Genomic DNA, 19,005 nt, shown 5'->3' on the forward strand with positions numbered 1-19,005 from the left:
CTGTTACATGCAGATTCAGTTCCTTCCACTCTGGAAAGCCCCAGCGTTGGGGCATGAAAATTGGCTCAACAAGCAGCACAATGGGCCCTGCCCCTAGTGCCTCCATGGTCTGACTTTTGTTCAGAATCACTGGCCATTGTAGACTATGCTTCCCGGAGCCTGTGGACACGACTTGCCAACTCTTGGTTACCCATGGGATTATGGACCAGGTGACTACCACAAACCACTTTGTATCCTTTTCTAGAAAACTATATTTTGGCAGCCTCCCGGGCTCTATCAGAGACAGAGGTGTCCACTGGCCTGTGGCTGATGATGCTACATGCATGTGATGAGTTCCTGTAATGCCCTGGGTTAGAGATGTTTCCCAGAAGGGGTTCAGCAAGTCCAGAGATGCCTCTGTTAAAATGGAAATGGTATCTTCAGAAGAGAGCTAAACCTAATCCAAAAGGTCTTTACAAATTAAAGGAGGATGTAGCTTTCCCCATACTCAGCCCCTTGCCCATCACCTTTGAGGAACGGGTGATGATGTCTCTACTACTTGACTGTCTGGCTAGGTAGGGAGTCCCTTGGAACCAACTGTATAACCTGGGAGACCATGTACCTCACTGATCACAGTGCCACCAATGTATGCAGTGGGGCGCACTGGAGCACTGCAGCACACCATTGGCTGCACACACTACTCTGGTGGAAGAAAGCAACCTCAGCTCAGCCCACTTTGCCAAACTTGTAACTGATGACTGGCTCTTAAAAACACCCTAAAACATGCCCTTCATGAATTAAGAATTTTCACCTGTTCTTGGGAGGTGGCAAATGGGTTAGCTGTATGGTTGGGATAAGGGAAAAACATAACTTTCAAATACAAAGTAAGCCACTATGAGGATCCCACATTTGGCAGGAAGTGACTACAACCATGCTTTCTATTTTCATGTCATGTGTCTCAGCGCACAACTGTGATACATCAGAGACTCACTTTAACCACACTGCAGAAACTCTTGCCAAACAGGCCTATGTTGTCTCAATAGAAAAACACAAGACAAAAACAATCTGATGTGCCATACTCATTGGCAGCATGGGCTCAAATAACTTTGGGTCACCAGGGCACCTCAACCTTTGTAGATTTGGGCCTACTGGAGAGAATACCCTTAACTCCTTCCTTAGGTAAAACAGTTACAAATAACTGTGAAAGCTGTCCCCAAACAAAACTTTGGATGTTCCCACTAGGGTAGGGTGCCTAAGGGAGATGATCCTTGCTCATGACGTCATCTTAATTGCCTAAGCCCCCTACTGGTCACCACTGGAGCTATCGGGTATTGCTTTACTCTTAAGTGACTCCTCATGGGACTCCTACTGTCTTCCCACACACCATGTCACAGACACATCCATCATTGCTGGTCTGACAAAATCTATTCTAATTTATGTTGGAGCACCCAAAGTTGTTGATTTTGATCAGTGGACCCACTTTAAAGCAGAGACAGTCCAATAGTGTGCACTAAAACAAGGCACACTGTGGAACTTCAATCTGTCCTACTTCCCTTAGACGGCTAAGCTCATCAAATGAAAATGTGACCTATTAAAAGATCAATTATTTAAATTAGGAGGATGATATTGTGCCCTAACTGCCATCTTACTGCACGTTCTCCCCTAATTGCCATAGTACCCCAGGTTCTCACCTGACGGAATTGTCCACCTACCAAATTTCACACACTGCACGCCAACTATGCCAGACTTCTGACATTGACTCTATTGGTGGCCTCAGGTAACATAAATTTATTCAAAGTATTTTAAAGTGGAGAGCAATTATACATAAATATTCACAAAGAACAAGTCCTCACCTTATGTTTCCAAATTTTCTATTGTAACTCCTTCTCCACCTCCCACTAGTATTCACTGGCAACCAGATGTGGGATGGATAATTAATTATGATGCCCTTACCAGTTAGCTAGCACTGGTGGCTCCTCTGACACCTCCACATGGTCCACTGGCTTCCCATGGGCACCTCTAACCTCTTTGGACCTACAAGTAATAAATTTCTTCTGTTTTATGCATTTGATTTTACATCCTTATTGTGTCTCACCTGACATGCACACACCTGAACCTAATCTTTTTACAGGGCTTTTTCTTAATGAGTGAGTATCTTAGTAGGAATAACTAGACATACTTCAGGCAAGAGTCACAAGGCTATCTAATGGATTCCTATGAAAGCATACTAGGTCACAGGTTGGACACTTGGGTATTAGGCCATCTGTCAGGATAAAGAAGTATTCCATTAAAGGTACACCGTATACATCTAATATACATCTAAGAATTTCTGACCAGAGCAGAGCTAGAGCTCTCAAGATAGCAAACTTAACACCAAATTAAAAAGAAATCGCAATAGAAATCTTAACAGTACCAAGCACTGTTAATCATTATTTTGGTTAAACTATGGAATCTCCTTAAATAGTAGGGACAATGATAATTGCAATTTATAGATCCAGAAAACAAAGCTTGAAGTTTTTATGAAAGATAACTATTGTGGAAGAGAGGTAGAATTTGAACCCGGAGTGCCTGATTTCCAAGATTTGTTCTTAAATACTATTGAATATTCTCCTAGGAAGCTTAAAGCAACACATGTGCTCAACCTGAACATCGTAAATGGTGATAAGCAAGAGGAGAGCTATTTGTTTTTTAAAAAAGAAAAGCATTAAAAAAGAAAAGAAAAACATTTTGAAGAAAATGAAATGACATTGTAAAAAACTGGTTAAAGAAGTACAGAAAGTCCACCTACTAGTTTTAGAGTAAATGACTCTGTTTACTTAGAAAGTAGCATATTTAAACCACAAAACAATGAATTTCAAGTGATTAAGCTCTTCCATGTCTCCGTTTTTAGATTTCTCATATATGAAGGGAATTGTATCATTCAGTAAAGTATCTTTGGCACTTTACAAAGTCTAAAGTCAATGCTATATTTTTTGTCACAAAACTCTACATTTGACTCTATGATGTGACTAGACAGTCGAGACAAAACATTCTAGTCCCCAAATTTTGACCCTGAATAATAAAAATAAAATTTGGTCTGTGGCAGAGACTATTAGTTGCAATTCCCATATTGAGTCTCCCGTTAAAATTTGGTATCGTAACTCCATTTTAAATTCTTGCACATTCTCAAAATACTTTGCAACTGGGTACAATGATGAGATTACGTTCTAACCCTTTAAATATAAGGGATAATATTATGTTGAACGTTAGAAAATCTTGTTAAAGAATAGAGGGCACTTGCTCTTTCTTTGCCTGTTTTCCACAATACAGGTAGGTTTAACGTTGCACTCACATCTTATTTAAGCATGAGGTAATCTTAACAAAGAATAGGGACCTTGTAAATAGCCACTGAGTCAAAAAAAAGGAATCAAAAAAGAAATTTGAAATTGATTACCTTGAGACAAATGAAAATGAAAACACAACACACTAAAACTTATAGGCTGCAGCAATAAAAGTTACTAGCAATAAATGCATACATACAAAAGAAGAAAGATCTCAAATGAACAATCTAACTTTACTTGCAAGGAACTAAACAAAAATAAAAACAAAAAAAATAAGCCCAAAGTTAGCAGAAATAAGGAAATAAAAAATATTAGAAGTAAACAAAATAGAAAATAGAAAACAGTTTTAAAAAATCAGCATAATAGTTTGTTTGAAAACAAAGTCAAAAAACTTTTAGCTCAATGAAGAGCAAAAAGATAAATGACATATGAGACAAGGACACCTACTCTTGTCACAAATAAATAAAATCAGAAAGGAAATAAGAAACATTACAATTGATGCCACAGGAATAAAAAAAGATCATAGTAATATTTTACTGTATACAAGTATTCACCTACTAACTGGATAACCTAGAAAAAAATGAATAAATTCCTAAAATGTATAACCAAACTAAAGTATGAAAAAATAGAAAGCCTGAACAGATGTATAACTAGTAAGAAGATTGAATTGATAATGAAAAACCTCCCAACAGAGAAAAATAGGACCAGATGGCTTCACTAGTGAATCCTACCAAATATTTAAAGAAGAGCTAACACCAGTCTTTCTCAAACTCATACAAAAAGTTGGAGGAGAACACTTTCAAACTTCTTAAATGAGGCCAGCATTATACTAATTCAAAGCCAGACAAAACCACGAGAAAATTAAACTACAGGCAAATATCCTTGATGATTATCGATACAAAAATCATCCATAAAATACTCACAAAATGATTCCAACAGCACATTAAAAAGATTATAACTATAACCAAGAGAGATTTATCCCTGGGACATAAGAATATGTCAACATACAGAAATAAATTAATGTGATACATTACATTACTAGAATAAAGAATAAAAGCCACATGATCATCTGAATAGATAAAGAGTTTGACAATATTAAACATCCATTCATGATAAAAATTCTCGACATATTAGGTATGTAAGGCATACATTAACATTAAACATTAAAAAGGGCATATATGAAAAGTCTAGAGCTAACATTAGACTCAATAGTAAAAAACTGAAAGCTTTTTCTCTAATATCAGAAATGAGACAAGGACACCTACTCTTGTCACTTATATTCAATCATAGTACTGGAAGTCCTAGACAGAGCAATCAGGCAAGGAAAAGAAATAAAAGGCTTCCAAATCAGAGAGAAAAAACCTGAATGTAGGAAGCCCCTAAATATAGAAGGCATGATTTTATATATATATAAGCATATACTACCCTAAAGACATCATACAGAAAAAATGCATAAAAAATATTAAACTAATTCAGCAAAGTCACAGGATACAAAATCAACATACAAAATTAGTTGCATTTCTATATAATAATAACAAACTATTTGAAAATTAAATTTTAAAAATACCTTTAGAGTTTAGGAAAAATAAAATATCTAGAAATAAACTTATTAAGGAGGTGAAAGATTTGTGTATTGAAACCTAAAAACATTGATGACAGAAACTAAACAAGATAAACCACCAAGAATTGGAAAGACATCCCAGGTTCATAGACTGGAAGACTAGATATTGTTAAAATATCCATGTGTACCAAAGTAATCTACAGATGCAATGTAACATCTATTAGAATCACAATGGCATTTTTACAGAAATAGGAAAAAAATTTCTAAATTCAGATAGAATCACAAGCATGAATAATCAAAGAAATCTTGAGAAAGAATAAAGGTGAAGGCATCACATTTCCTGATTTCAAAATACGTAACAAAGCTATAGTAATAAAAACAATATGGTACTGGCAAAGAACAGACATACAGACCAGTGAAACAGAATACAAAATACAGAAATAAATCCATGCATATATGGCCAATGATTTTTAACATGGCTAATGGAATAAATGATGGAAAAATGATTGTTTCTTCAACAAATGATTATGATAAAACTATAAAACTATAATGATTATGATAAAACACAAAACTATGAAATTGGACCTCTGTCTTATAGCATATGCAAATATTAATTCAAAATGGATTAGACTTAAACACAAAACCTGCACCTGTACAAAGACTAGAAGAAAATATAGAGAAAAACCTTCATGACATTGGCCTTGGCGATTATTTTATTGCTATGGCACCAAAAGCACAGACAACAAAACCAAAATAAACAAGTAAAACTATATGAAACTAGAAAGCTCTGCACAGCAAAAGAAACAAACAGAATGAAAAGGGAACCTACAGATTGGGAGAAAGCATTTGTGAACCATTTATTTGATAAGGGGTTAATCTTCAAAAAATATAAGAAACTCTTATAACTGAATAACAAGTAACAAATGACCTAATTTAAAAGTAGTTTAATGACTTGAATAGACATTTGTCAAAGAAGATATACAAATGGCTTATAGATATATGAAAAATGTTCAACATCACTAATCATGAGATAAAATGTAAATTAAAACCACAATGAACTATGAATTCACACCTGTCAGGATGGTTATTAAAACAAGGTGATAAGTGTAGGCAAGGATGTGGAAAAATTGACACCCTCTCACACTGTTGGTGGAAATGAAAAATGGTACAGCCACCATGGAGATTTCTCTAAGCATTAAGAATAGAACTACATATTATCCAGCAATTCCACTTCTGGGAATTAGTTCAAAAGAATTAAAATCACAACCTCAAAGAAATAATAGCATTCCTATGGTCATTGCAAGACTATTCACAATAGCCAAGCTGTGGTATCAATGTAAATATCCATCCACAGATAAATGGATAAAATGTCATACACCCCCCCAAAATCACACAATGGAATACTATGCAGCCTTTAAAGAGAAAAGGTATGTGACAACATAGATTAACCTTGAGAATGTTATGCTAGGAGAAATAGGCCAGTCACAGAAAAAAATATATATATTGCATAACTCCACTTATATGAGATATCTAAAATACTCAAACTCATAGACTCAAATTGTGAAATGGTGGTTGTCAGGGGCAAAGGGCACTTACTAATTAATGGGCCTAAAGTTTCAGTTGGGCAAGATGAGTAAATTCTAGACATACGCTGTACAACACTGTATCTATGGTTAACAGTAATGCATTGTACATTTAAACATTTATTGAGAAGGTAATGTAGTTTTCTAACTACACTAAAATAAATTAATAAAATAGGACACTAGGGAAACAATATACCGGGGATAAAGCAAATCGATGAGAACTTGGATTCCTCATTTTACTGGGAAGCTGACACACTAGCTTTCTACTGGCTCCCTATAAACTTCTTTTACATGAAAAGTAATTCATATATGACTTGTTTAAACTAGAGATTTTAAGCACATACCCATATGGTACTGCTGTAGAAGGTTCATGCAAGTGAAACTTTGTTTATACAGAAAATGCACCATAATGGGTTATATTACTTGGATAATTTTAGCGTTACCATTATGTGTGTGGTTATTGGTAAGGCATTCTCATGGTCATGTGGAAAACAGGAAATTGAAAAATGTAGTTTTACTCAGAACAGTTTAGAGGCATTTGAAAATTATCCTTATTTTTAAAGTAATGGGTAATGAAACCATGCACTGAGACCTCAGTTTTCCACTTTATGGTAATTTATATGAAAAATACATCTGTTAATTTTTTGTTACCTTTGGTTTCTCTCTTTAATTTCTACAGAAATTTTACTGATAATGTCTTTCCTGAAATATTTTACATTTGAAATTATTTCCTTTAGCGCCTTATTTTATTGGCACCTGCAGCATTTTTATTTTTTCTAAACCTCAGGCTCTGAATTAAGAGTAATTTACTTCATTGTTTGCATACAAAGCATCAGTTTCCTCTTGAAGTCAGCAATAAAATGATCTGGCTATCCTGAAAATATAGCATAAGTTCACTAAAATGCTTTTATTAAAACAAATGCCAGAATACAAGTTTATTCATATGTTGCCACATAATTTTGATTTGTTACCTTCCATTTAAGTTTCAGATTGTATATACATAAAGCAGAATCTTTAAGTACATGCAAAATCCTAGCTGAATATTTTGGAAGACAGTACAAACTCATCAAAGATGATTGAGCTGGAGAAAACTGCCTAGATGTTGGTTTTCCACAGATGTACTGAGAATCATTAGTACTAGGTTATGATGAGCTCAAAAACATTTCAACTTTTGAAATATAAACATCATCAGTAATGGTAGGCAAATTACAGTAATGGTGGTAAAAAGTTTTAGTACCATCATAATATTCCATTTTAAATTGAAAACATCTGTGAAATACAGTAATTCATTTTCATCAACTGACTTTGCAGAGAGTATTTCCTTTTTCATAGGAACATCTATTTTGCAATGAGCAAGCTAAAAAGCAAATAAAATTAATGATACTACATCCTAGGTGCCTGGTTTCAGAGTTGTCACAACCTTATTTTGTTTCTTCAATTTTTTATATACAACAGAAAAAAAATATTACATTTATATATTGGCTTCCAAAATAAATAGACCAAAGAGTATCTCAGCTTACTTTTACTTAGAATTTTCTTATTTTACTTATAATTTTTAGGCAATACAGTACTTGTGAACTCACACAAGTGAGTTCAGCTCACTGGGATTATGGGTTTTACTTCAAAGTTATATAGAGCTATATTTTAAGAAGCAGAGTGATAATTTATCCAGGATATCTTCTCCCATATGTGTTCTTTCAAATGTGTGTCGGTAGGACAGGTTTTGGATAGTCTGAGTCTTAAACACCTAGGATTTTCTACTTCTAAGATATAATAATATTGACCAAAATTATTGGTTAAATAAAGAAAAAAAATTTCATTGTTAATTTTCATAATATTTATCAGGTTTTGATCCGGACTTATATGTCTATAAGTGTATTTCAGCACTTTATCTTACTTGACAACAAATGAAGAAACATATTTTGAGTGCTTTGCTTATATGTTGCTTGGTGACACACCAAAGAAAACCACTATGAGAGGCGAGGCGTATTTACCTATTCCATAAAACGCGGAGACCACACAAAGGATTGTGACTGAGATGGTTTTGTATATGCTTTCTTTTTTCTTTAAAAACTATAATTTTATTTCATATATTTCCCTCCCCAAACTTTGGAAACCACTTTTGAAATAATACAGTGTTTCATTACTACACACTGTGGCGTTGTGGCTGTATTTCTTTACCCTGCTGCTAGGATGGAGGCTAATAAGATACAGTTTATTTTTATCTTGAATCTCAGCAAAGTAAATTATCTGGAAATTACCACTGTAATATGTTTTATCTTCAATACTACTAGGAAAGTAAAGTGTAATGAATGAGAACACTAATCATAGAAATGAAATTTTGGAAACAGAGTAGTGGAAATAGTCATCCTTGTTTAAGGATCACAGACAGCATTGCTTCCTGGAGCATAGTGTATTGGTAGATAAAAATTTCACCTTTGTAACATGTCATCTTTAATGTTCTAGTCAGGCTGTCACGAGGACATTTCTATTAAAATCTGAGAAGTAGGAAGATCCTATTACCCTCATTTTGAGGGTAAAGACATCAATGGTAAAAATAAATTCCCAAATTAATTTTGCTCTTTACTCTGATACAACAGTGTTGTACTATGGCAAATATGGTTTAAGAAAATCTTTCATTGCAACCTTTTTGCCCAGAAATTTTTAGAGATCATGTTGAAATGCATCATGGCTTGGCAATATAGTGTCCCAAAATGTCTTCCTTATCAATAAGGGGACAGAAGCTTTTATATCTGCCAGGATGCAATAGACTACATTCAATCTTGCAACATCTCCATGACATTGGATTTTTTTTTTTTTTTAAATATTCTTTAAAATTATTAAAGAAAGTATAAATGAAAACTTTATTCAATGATTTAAAAAACATAACTACATTTGAGTTATAATCTTAAGGGTAAAATAATTAGGACAAAAGGAGTTTCAAAGTCTGTAGAAAACCTGTGGAAAATACCATTTCCTCTTTTTTTTTTTTTTTTTTTTTGAGACAAAGTCTGCTCTGTTGCCTAAACTGGAGTGCAGTGGTAGGATTAAGACCCACTGCAGCCTCAGCCTTCTGGTCTTAAGTGATTCTTCCGCCTTGGACCTCAAGTAGCTAGGACTACAGATGTGTGCCACTGCGCTCGGCTGTTTTTATTTTTTGTAGAGACAGGCTCTTGCTATGTTGCTCAGGCTAGTCTCAAACACCTGACCTCACCTCAAGCATTCCTCCTGCCCTGGCCTTACAAAAGGCTGGGATTACAAGCGTGAACCACCATCCCTGGCCAAAACTGCTTATTAAAACCACAGACATGTTAAAAACCACACAACATACAGAATCACAAATAAATTTTTCAATATTCATGGATGATGATTTTTAAAAATCTGCCATGTGTAAATTATTATGTTGTATTCAAAAGAAAATATAATAATGTTAGAACACTTTCTGGAAATGCATACATTTGCAATTCTCCTTATGTTTCTATGCATAAAAATAATTTTGAGAGAAAATAAGCAAACTGAAATATTGAAAAAAACTGTTTCAATGGGTTCTGTTATTCATTTTATTATGGTTAGCTTGCTTTAAGCAAATTATAATGAAAAGGTGTTAATTAAAATGTTTATTTAATATAAATAAAAGTCATGAAACACTCTTTGGTACAATATGACACAATATTTAATGTTATTCAAATATTTTTACAAAGTGTAGTTTGTGTTGACTGGGTGATTTGGCTTGTTAGATGCATTTATAATTAAAATTTTTGTTCTTTATTTCTAAATAAACCACATTAGATGATGAACTACATATAACTTCTGTTTCTACTTATAAATGGGTAATTACTACAGTAATTAGACCCTTACTGTAAACAACTAGCAAGTTAAATAAAGGATATGAAACCACAATTTTTCAATTTTACATAAAACCACCACGCAAATGTGATTCCTCAGGAAGGGAAATAAAGTAGATACTACTATTGCCCACCTAATTACTTGGAAGTAGTTTCTAGGCCACAGCCCTGGTAGGAAGAATTGAAATGCAGCCCAGCAGTTGTACCTGAATTGAAGTGGAAGAGATCAGAATTCAGGAATACTGAGAAATTTCAGGGTAAAATAACAGAAAGAATGGTGCTTCACAGAAACAGCACCTGAAATCTTCCATGGGGTTTGTAAATGATGCTCTCTTGCTACTGATGTGCACCTGTGAGAGTAAACCTTCACGGATGAGCAAAGAACCACCAAGAATCAGTAGGATGAACAATTCTCAGAGATCAAACAAGGTTGGGAACAATTTGTTTTCCTACACCGTAAAGATCTTGAATTACCTGGGGCACTGGGTAGAGTCCTCAAAAATATGCCTTCAGAAAGGGGTTTAATTAGAACCAGAATAAAGGCTGCTCTAGAGCCACTATTAGAAACAAAAATGAACAAACAGAACTTTAAAAACAGCCTTGAAAAAAATCAAACACATCTACAGGTAGTTAAACAATGTACCGAGACAAAACTCAGTACTTTTTAAAGGGATACAACAAACTTCTGTGGCTAAATGTAAAATTCCAATACCTGGTATCCAATTAAAAAATGGCCAATATGCAAAGAAATAGAGATCTATAATCCATAACAAGGAGTTAAAATAGTAGCTATCAACAGAAATAACCAGAAAATAGTGAGGATGGTGAAATGATTAGACAAGACTTTAAAACTTATATGATAAATATCATTAACATATTCAAAGATACAAAGGAAAATGTATATATGAGGAGAGAAATAGATGATATTCAAAAGACAAAATGGAAGTCCTAGAGATGAAAAAAATATCTGAAATTAAAAAAATACATTATATTATATTAAAAGAAGATTAGACACTGAAGAAGAAAAAGCGAGTACACTCAGAGATAGAGCAATAGATTTTACAAAAAATGAAGCATGGTGAGAAAAAAGACTGAATCCAAATTAATATAACCTCCATGACCAGTGGGATATCAAGCAGTAAAACATATGTATCACCGTAATATTAGAGATAAAGATAATTGAGTAATTAATAATACAATATAGGGTTTATAATATATGCAAAATGAAAATGCACAAACATTGTTACAAAATATAAGAAGGGGACAATGTAAGTATATTACTGTGTTTCTTATACTACCTATACATGAAGTTGTGGGTAGACTGTGAAAAATTACATGTGTATATTCTAAAATCTAGAGCAAACACAGGCCATAAAATAAATAAAAGAACAGAGCTCAAAATGCATGAAGCAAAACCTGACAGAATTTTTAAAAAATAGGTAAATCCACAATACTAATTATCAGAACAGGTAGTGTTCTGATAATTAGTCAATAAGGCAGTGAAATAATCAATAAGGCAGTGAAAGACTTGAAGAATAGTGAAGACCAACTTGACCTGATTGACATTTAGGATACCTGTCCTATCCCCCACTTGACATTCTTTTTAAGCGTATGTGGATTTATCACTCAGATGAGCCATATTCTTGGCCATAAAATAAGCCTTAATATATTTAAATGATGAAAAGTACAAGAAATATTATTTCTGTTCATAATGGAATTAAATTATAAATCAATAATGAGTATTTATTTGGAAAGTCCTCCAAATATTTAAAAGTTGCACTTTTAAATGATGCATGGGTCAAGAATAAATCACAAGAGAAATTAGAGCTATAATTAGATGAATATTTTAAAAAATCAACATTTGTGAAACACAACTAAAGCACTGCATAAAAAGATAAAATGATAAGTGCAACATTAACTGCTTATATTAGAAAAGAAAGTCATGAAATCAATTAACTACATTTTCTCTTATGAACATAGGTAAAAGAATAAAGTGAGTAAAATAATAAATAACAAAGTATTGATTGTAAAACAAACTATAAAGTAAATGAGTCCATTGTAATATAAATAAAGGAATGACTAAATGAATAAAAAGACAGAGACTAGTTTTCCTTAGAGATTTCCAAATAATGTATATAGATATTCTTCTCTCCAAGAGATGGAATTAAGCACACCTTACCTGCACCCCCATCTTGAGTGTAGACTGGACCTGATAATTCATTTCCAAAGAATAGAGTGTGCGAAGAGAAAAATGGTAACTTTACAGTTAAAAGACTCAGCAGACCTACCTTAGCCCCACCTTAACTAAATGATGAAGGCTGATATTACTGGGAATATCATGTCGATGTTTTGTATCTCTGACTTGATATGGTGAGAAGAGTGCTTTACCTCTGTGATCTTCTTCCCCAAAACCTATAACCTCTGTCTAAAAATAAAGAGATCACTAAAGAAACTAAAAATGAAGGGTATTTTACAAAATAACTCACCAAACTGTCTTCAGAACAATAAAGATTATGAAAAACAGGGGAAGGTGAAGAAATTGTCACAGATCAGAGGAGATCAAAGAGACAAGATGACTAAATGCAATGTGGTGTCCTGGATTGAATCCTGGAATACAGAAATGGCATTACTTGTGAAACTAGTGAAACCCAAAAATGTTTGGTGTTTAGTTAATGGTAATAAACCAATATTAATCTCTTAGTTTTGATAAATGTATCAAGGTAATATAAGATCTTAACATTAGGAGATGCTAAATGAAGAGTATAGAGAAATATTGTGTACTATTTTTATAACGTTTTCGTAAATATAAAATTATTCCAAAATAAAAAGTTTATTTAAATAAAGACAGCTATTTGGGGTATATTATTATGACACACAGGCTATTAGATCAAATAATATTACCAGAGGTAAGAGCTCATTTCTTATTTATAAAGGAAAATTTTAGTATAGAGCAAACAATAATCCTGAGTATTCTTTTGCCCTGAACACTGGAGTTTCAAAATACAAGGAGCAAAACCTTTCTCCAGTAGACAAATTTACAGTTGTAGTCAAAGATGTCAACACCCCTAACGTAACAATTGGTACAAGTGGACAGAAAATCAATAAGGATATAAGACTTGCATAACACTGTCAAACAACTTTCCTAATAAATAGATACTTTTTTTATGATTCTTAGAAGAACACCTTGCACCTTAATAATGGAGAATCAGCCAAGGCTGAAGATATAAAGTGCTGAGTTTTCTTTTGTTGTTGTTATTGCTGTTTGTAAAAAGCCATTGAGTATTGTGGCATTTAGTTTTACGAGGCCCCCAGAAAAAATTTCATATAGTTCCCAGGGAACTTGTGTGGGACAGCTGTCTAATCCAATTTTTGCCTAAAAGATATTCAGGAAAGAACATGGCTGAAGTGGCCTCAGTAGTGGAGTAAGAGCTGAGCTAAGAGTGTGTTGCTTCACTTTGCAGCATAGAAGAAGGTCCTGAAGATAAGGACCAGGCTGGGTTAATAGAAATAAACTGGACGTTATTATTGTATTTATAACCCGAGGTGGAAATTGTTTGAATTAGGCAGCCAGATGAAAAACATAGCCCCAGGCATACCGTAGTTGGGAATCTTTTCAGAACAAAAGTGAAAGCACCACACATGAGCAAATGTTAGCTTGGTACCCTCTCCATGATCAAAGGGAGTCAACACGAGACCGTAATTGAATCTATCAAAGATATTGTTCCTGCCTCTTAGCTCTTCACCAACACACCCATATTTTCTCTAATCCCCAAAGTACCTCTTTTATCATCCATGTTACTTTTCTTGTTACCTGATATTAAGACAAATTATACAAACTTTTAACAAGACTTAGATGCCACCGTTGCCTACAGTGCCAGCATGGAATTCCATGATTCTTATATTGATGAACTCTGAAAAATATTATCTTCAATATTCTGAGGAATAAAAATGTGCTGAAAAAGATGATGAAACTTCAAAATCAATTTAGTGACCAAATTGCCTTTCAAGACAATAGAGAACATGACTGTGATGACTAAAAAAAGTAAACAGCACAATAGTTACGCAGCTGAGGAAGCTTTAGCTGTAGGGGCCTCACTTAGAACAGCTTATACCCAATAGTAGTTGTGTTCCTTTCCACAGAAGCTAGGAGAGAGCAGTAACTCTATACAAGTATCAGAGGCCTTATTGGCTGTCTTAGACAAGGAAATACAGATGAAATATGTCAAATGCTTATATAATTATATAGCAAAGTTGTTCAAGATGAGGTGTAGGGTTGTATGGTAGAGTGCGTTTATGACATGCATACCCTTGAATGTGGTTGCAATGAAAGCCAAGTGTCGGGCGACTTTTCCCGTAGCCATGGTTTATAAAAGTTTGAAAGAAGCTTATTATACACACACATACACACATATATACACACACACACCAATACAAATACATATACAATCATATATAAACTCATACACACACATATTTATGTATATACATACTCATGTATGTACATAAAGATATATACATATATATACATGATATAGATATACAACTGTTTAAAGCTGTCATATGGAACCTTATTCAATATAGTAATCATAGACATAGGGTTAACTCTATGTCTAGTCTAAAGACGAGGTTTTAAATCATAATAAAATACCAGGAAAATGTTCGACTGTATTTTAACCTTACTCTTAATATCAAAAAATTATATTTCTAATTAAATTAGTAGTATTTTTGTATTAAATACCAGGATATTTATGCTTCTTTATGAAAAGTATCTTTTAAGGTTAACTGATAACACAGAGAAGGTGTTGTTGCATTATTTGAGGAAAAAGTGAACAGAGAGTGACTGAACCCAGATTTAAGTCCCACTTTTAGCCCTTAGCATTAAAATCTATAAGTTATCAACCACTGAACCTTTTATTTATCTAGAAAATAAGGATGTTAGATTAAATTATTTGTCCCCGTTTTTTGAAATTTTATGATTAATATGTCTTCATAAACATACATTGTATTTCCAAGCTCTTCTATTTGATAGCTTTGCATTAATATGTTCTAAAAGAAGATAAGGAAAATAATGCAAAAAAATCCAAAATCATCTTCTGCAGTAATATGATGAGAACATTGACTATTGATTCACAGATTCTCTGAATAAATTTGTCAAATTTCTAAATATTTTTAATCTTACATCCATCTCTGAGAGCTCATAGTAACACCTATTATTTGTGAACTTCAAAAGACTCTTTCACAAGTGAATTATTATAAACTTGATGAAAACTCTAAGATATATCATCATTGTCTCCCATACTTCCTACGCTGAGATGTCTCTTTCCTTTTAGAAACTCATCAAATCTATCTGTATGAAGAATGGTACGTGGTATAAAATGAAGTGGCTACCAGGCTCTGTATGTACTAGCTGCTGCTTCAAACTTTATTCTCCTTCTTCCTCACTACTCCAGCCATGCTGTTCTTTTAGTTCCTGAATCCCCTGATGCTTCTACCTGAGGGCTTTTGCTCTTGCTTCCAGTCTGCTTGAATATTTCTACAGCAAATTTTTGAACAGGTAACTCTGTATCATTCAGATGTTAATTCACTTCTTAGTTCTGCAGAGAGATTTTTCCTATGATACAATCTAAAGACTGTAAGGCCTTCCACCCTAATCATTGTCTATATCCTTTCACTATCTAAGTTTGCTCTCAGAACTCCTTATCAGAAAATACCTTTTTCCTTTACTGATTTATCATCTGTCTTTCACAGCCTAACCTGAGCAGTCTTGTATGTAGACACTAGCTACATGTGGCTACTGAAATTTAAATTACATAAAATTTTAAATACAATTTTTCAGTCACACTAGCCATATTAAATGGAAATTTAAGACTCTTCTGCCTCAATCTACACATGTGGTTAGGGGGTACCATATTGGACAGCACAGACTATTTCTGTTATTAAAGAAAGTTCTAATAGATAGTGCTGCTTTATCATGTCAGCTTCAAGAGTTAACATCTTTGCTGATTTTTTTCACTGCCATATGTCTACAGATTAGAAGAGTTCCAGGCACCCAGCATGTATCATATCAGTATTTGTCAAATAGATTGTTAAGTAAAAGCCAGCACATTTTAGCTTCCTCTAAGAACAAGAAACTGAATTACTTTGCAAATGAGCAAACTGCAAAATTGTTCAAGACCTATTTAAGGTATGAAAGATTACTACAGATCTCAGGTAAACATTTAAATTTCAGAGAACTGAGTCTCTTGTGCTCTTGATCTTCTTCATCCTCTTTCCTTCTCAAATAAACATATGTAAGGAAACAGGAAGCAGTCATAGAAAATGTCTCTTTTATATTCCCTAAAAGATATAGGAAGATGCTGTACTCATAAAAATAGAGAAAGTAGTTATGGAGAAAAATCCGTTTAAGATAAAGCATAATTACATGTAAATGAAAAACATGATTGGTAAATGCAAGTCCTTGATTGAAGCCGTAAACACAGACTGATTAGCACAGAAAACTGAACAACTAAAGTAGAACACACTCGCCTAGGAGTCAAAAAAAAATCTGCTGGAAGTTAAACTTGTGTAAGTGAAGAACATATCCAGGAAATCCTATCTATACATAAAAGGAAATATACAAAGGATGGAAAGGAGCTGAAGATTTTAAATGCTGATAATAATAGACTGAAACTATCATGATTTGAAGGAAGACCTGAGCTTTCAGATAATGTTTTAGAGAAAAATTAATTGAAGGGGTTATATAAGTTTAAAAATAGTTACATTTCAAAAAAAGAGGTAAAAAAAATCCTAATACACCTCTCTACCCTTTACCAACACACCCTAAAAGACTTATTATACAAATAAATTTAAGATTTATTTGCCACAATAAAGAATTGCGTAAGTAGAGCACCATCTACAGAAGCTTCCCTTTTGGTGGAAAGGGGATGATTGACAGAGTGAAAAGTGAGAATTATGGAAAAGAGATTCTGTATCCACTCAATTATACTCATTTACAAATGCAAATTAAGGTGAACTTTGGCCTTCACCCAATCTGAGGCTTCCAAACAAATTATCTATTCTATTAAAGGAACCAAGAAATATTAAGAAACAATGGCAATAGCATAAGTTTCACTCTTGTTGGGATGATGAGGTATAAGTGGATATATATTGATTCTGATTACCGTCAGAATTCTAATTGTTCACAGAGGGTAAAGAAATTGAGATCCTTGATCATTTTATAAAGAATAGCCTCTTGAGATATTTTCAGTCTTTTCAGATATTGATGTTTCTTTCCACTTAACTTTCATATAAGAAGGTTGGGAATATATAACAAGCCTGATTCCCGCAATAGTCAATAGACTGTGGTATTAGACTCTATCGGTAGTGTTTCAAATATTTAAAATAAGAATTTGTACTATTTTACAACCCTCATAAAAGAAGGCTTTCATACATCAGAATGCCTAGGTAGCAAGATCAATAGTTTCATCTCCCAATTAGGCAATCATGAAAGAGAGAGGGAGATAAACCAACAACATAAAAAAAAATTCTGCAAACACAACAGAAACTTCATTACCACCTTTATAATTTAAGGAAAATGTATTATTATCTTCCTCAAGATTTTCAGATGTAGGATGATTAATTTAATGGCTAAGCTATTTTGTCATGAATCCAGAATCTTTCAGTCCTGTCATTCTCAACTTTGACTTGAGGCCAGTTCCTGTTACAGTACTACAATTCTGCCACAACTTTAAGCATCATTTGCGGAGACTGTAGCATTCACTGTTGGAAAAGGGATTATATCTTCCCTTTGTGTGTCCCTTTAGATAAGTCTGGAAACTTTTATAGAAGCCCCCAGTAGACTTTCTCTTTTATCTAATTCATCGGAATTATGTCACTTAACAATTGCTAAATCAATCACAGGTAAAGGGAATGAGATGGCCAGGATGGATGTCAACTAATGAGAATTTATCTCTGAGCTGGAAATAGAGTCACTCCAAGCTGGTTACCTGTAAAATTTTGTAGTTTAATTAACGAGGCAGAAAGAGAGAGTGGATGTTTAATAGGCAACTAACAGTGCTGTTGTACTATTTGACCCCAAAAGTAGTTTACAAAAATAAATGGCATCTGTAGCAAAAACTGCATAGACAAATGAAGTGTCCTGAAAATCTATTGTGTTGCTGCACAGTAACTGCTGGTTCAATTTCATCTCTGCCAGTTGGGTGTTGATAAACAATAGCTGGGCTGCAGTTGTTTTGGCCTTCTCTGAGTGTAACAACATATGGCATCACCACAGGGCATGGAGGACAGGAAATTGCTATTTATAGCTTCAAGTGGAGAGACAGGTAGCAATGCCAGGAACCAATAGGTTTCTAGAACAGAGACAGCCTCCACTTTTCTGACAGATGGCACCATACAGGAAAGAACCAGCCTATTGGTCTTACGAGGCTTAGATTTAGTTAGAATCACTAGATGCAAGAGTGTATTTTGAAGTTGAAATGGATAGGGGTGTGGGAGAGCAGAGATTATGTTTCAGAGAGGACCATTCTTCCATTAACATGTGTTTCAAAGAGGACCTATCTTCCACCAATATAATGGCTGAATTGCATAGTAAAGAAATTCCAGCAAAGATTGTTTTCATGATGAAATAACAAAAAATTATTGAGCATTATGTGTGTAGATGTGTTTATATATATATATATATGTACGTATGTGTGTAGCTTTATATGTATATGTGTGTA

The sequence above is a fragment of the Hylobates moloch genome, unplaced genomic scaffold, assembly GCF_009828535.3.
Source record: "Hylobates moloch isolate HMO894 unplaced genomic scaffold, HMol_V3 SCAFFOLD_1, whole genome shotgun sequence".
In the NCBI taxonomy this organism is placed as follows: domain Eukaryota; kingdom Metazoa; phylum Chordata; class Mammalia; order Primates; family Hylobatidae; genus Hylobates; species Hylobates moloch.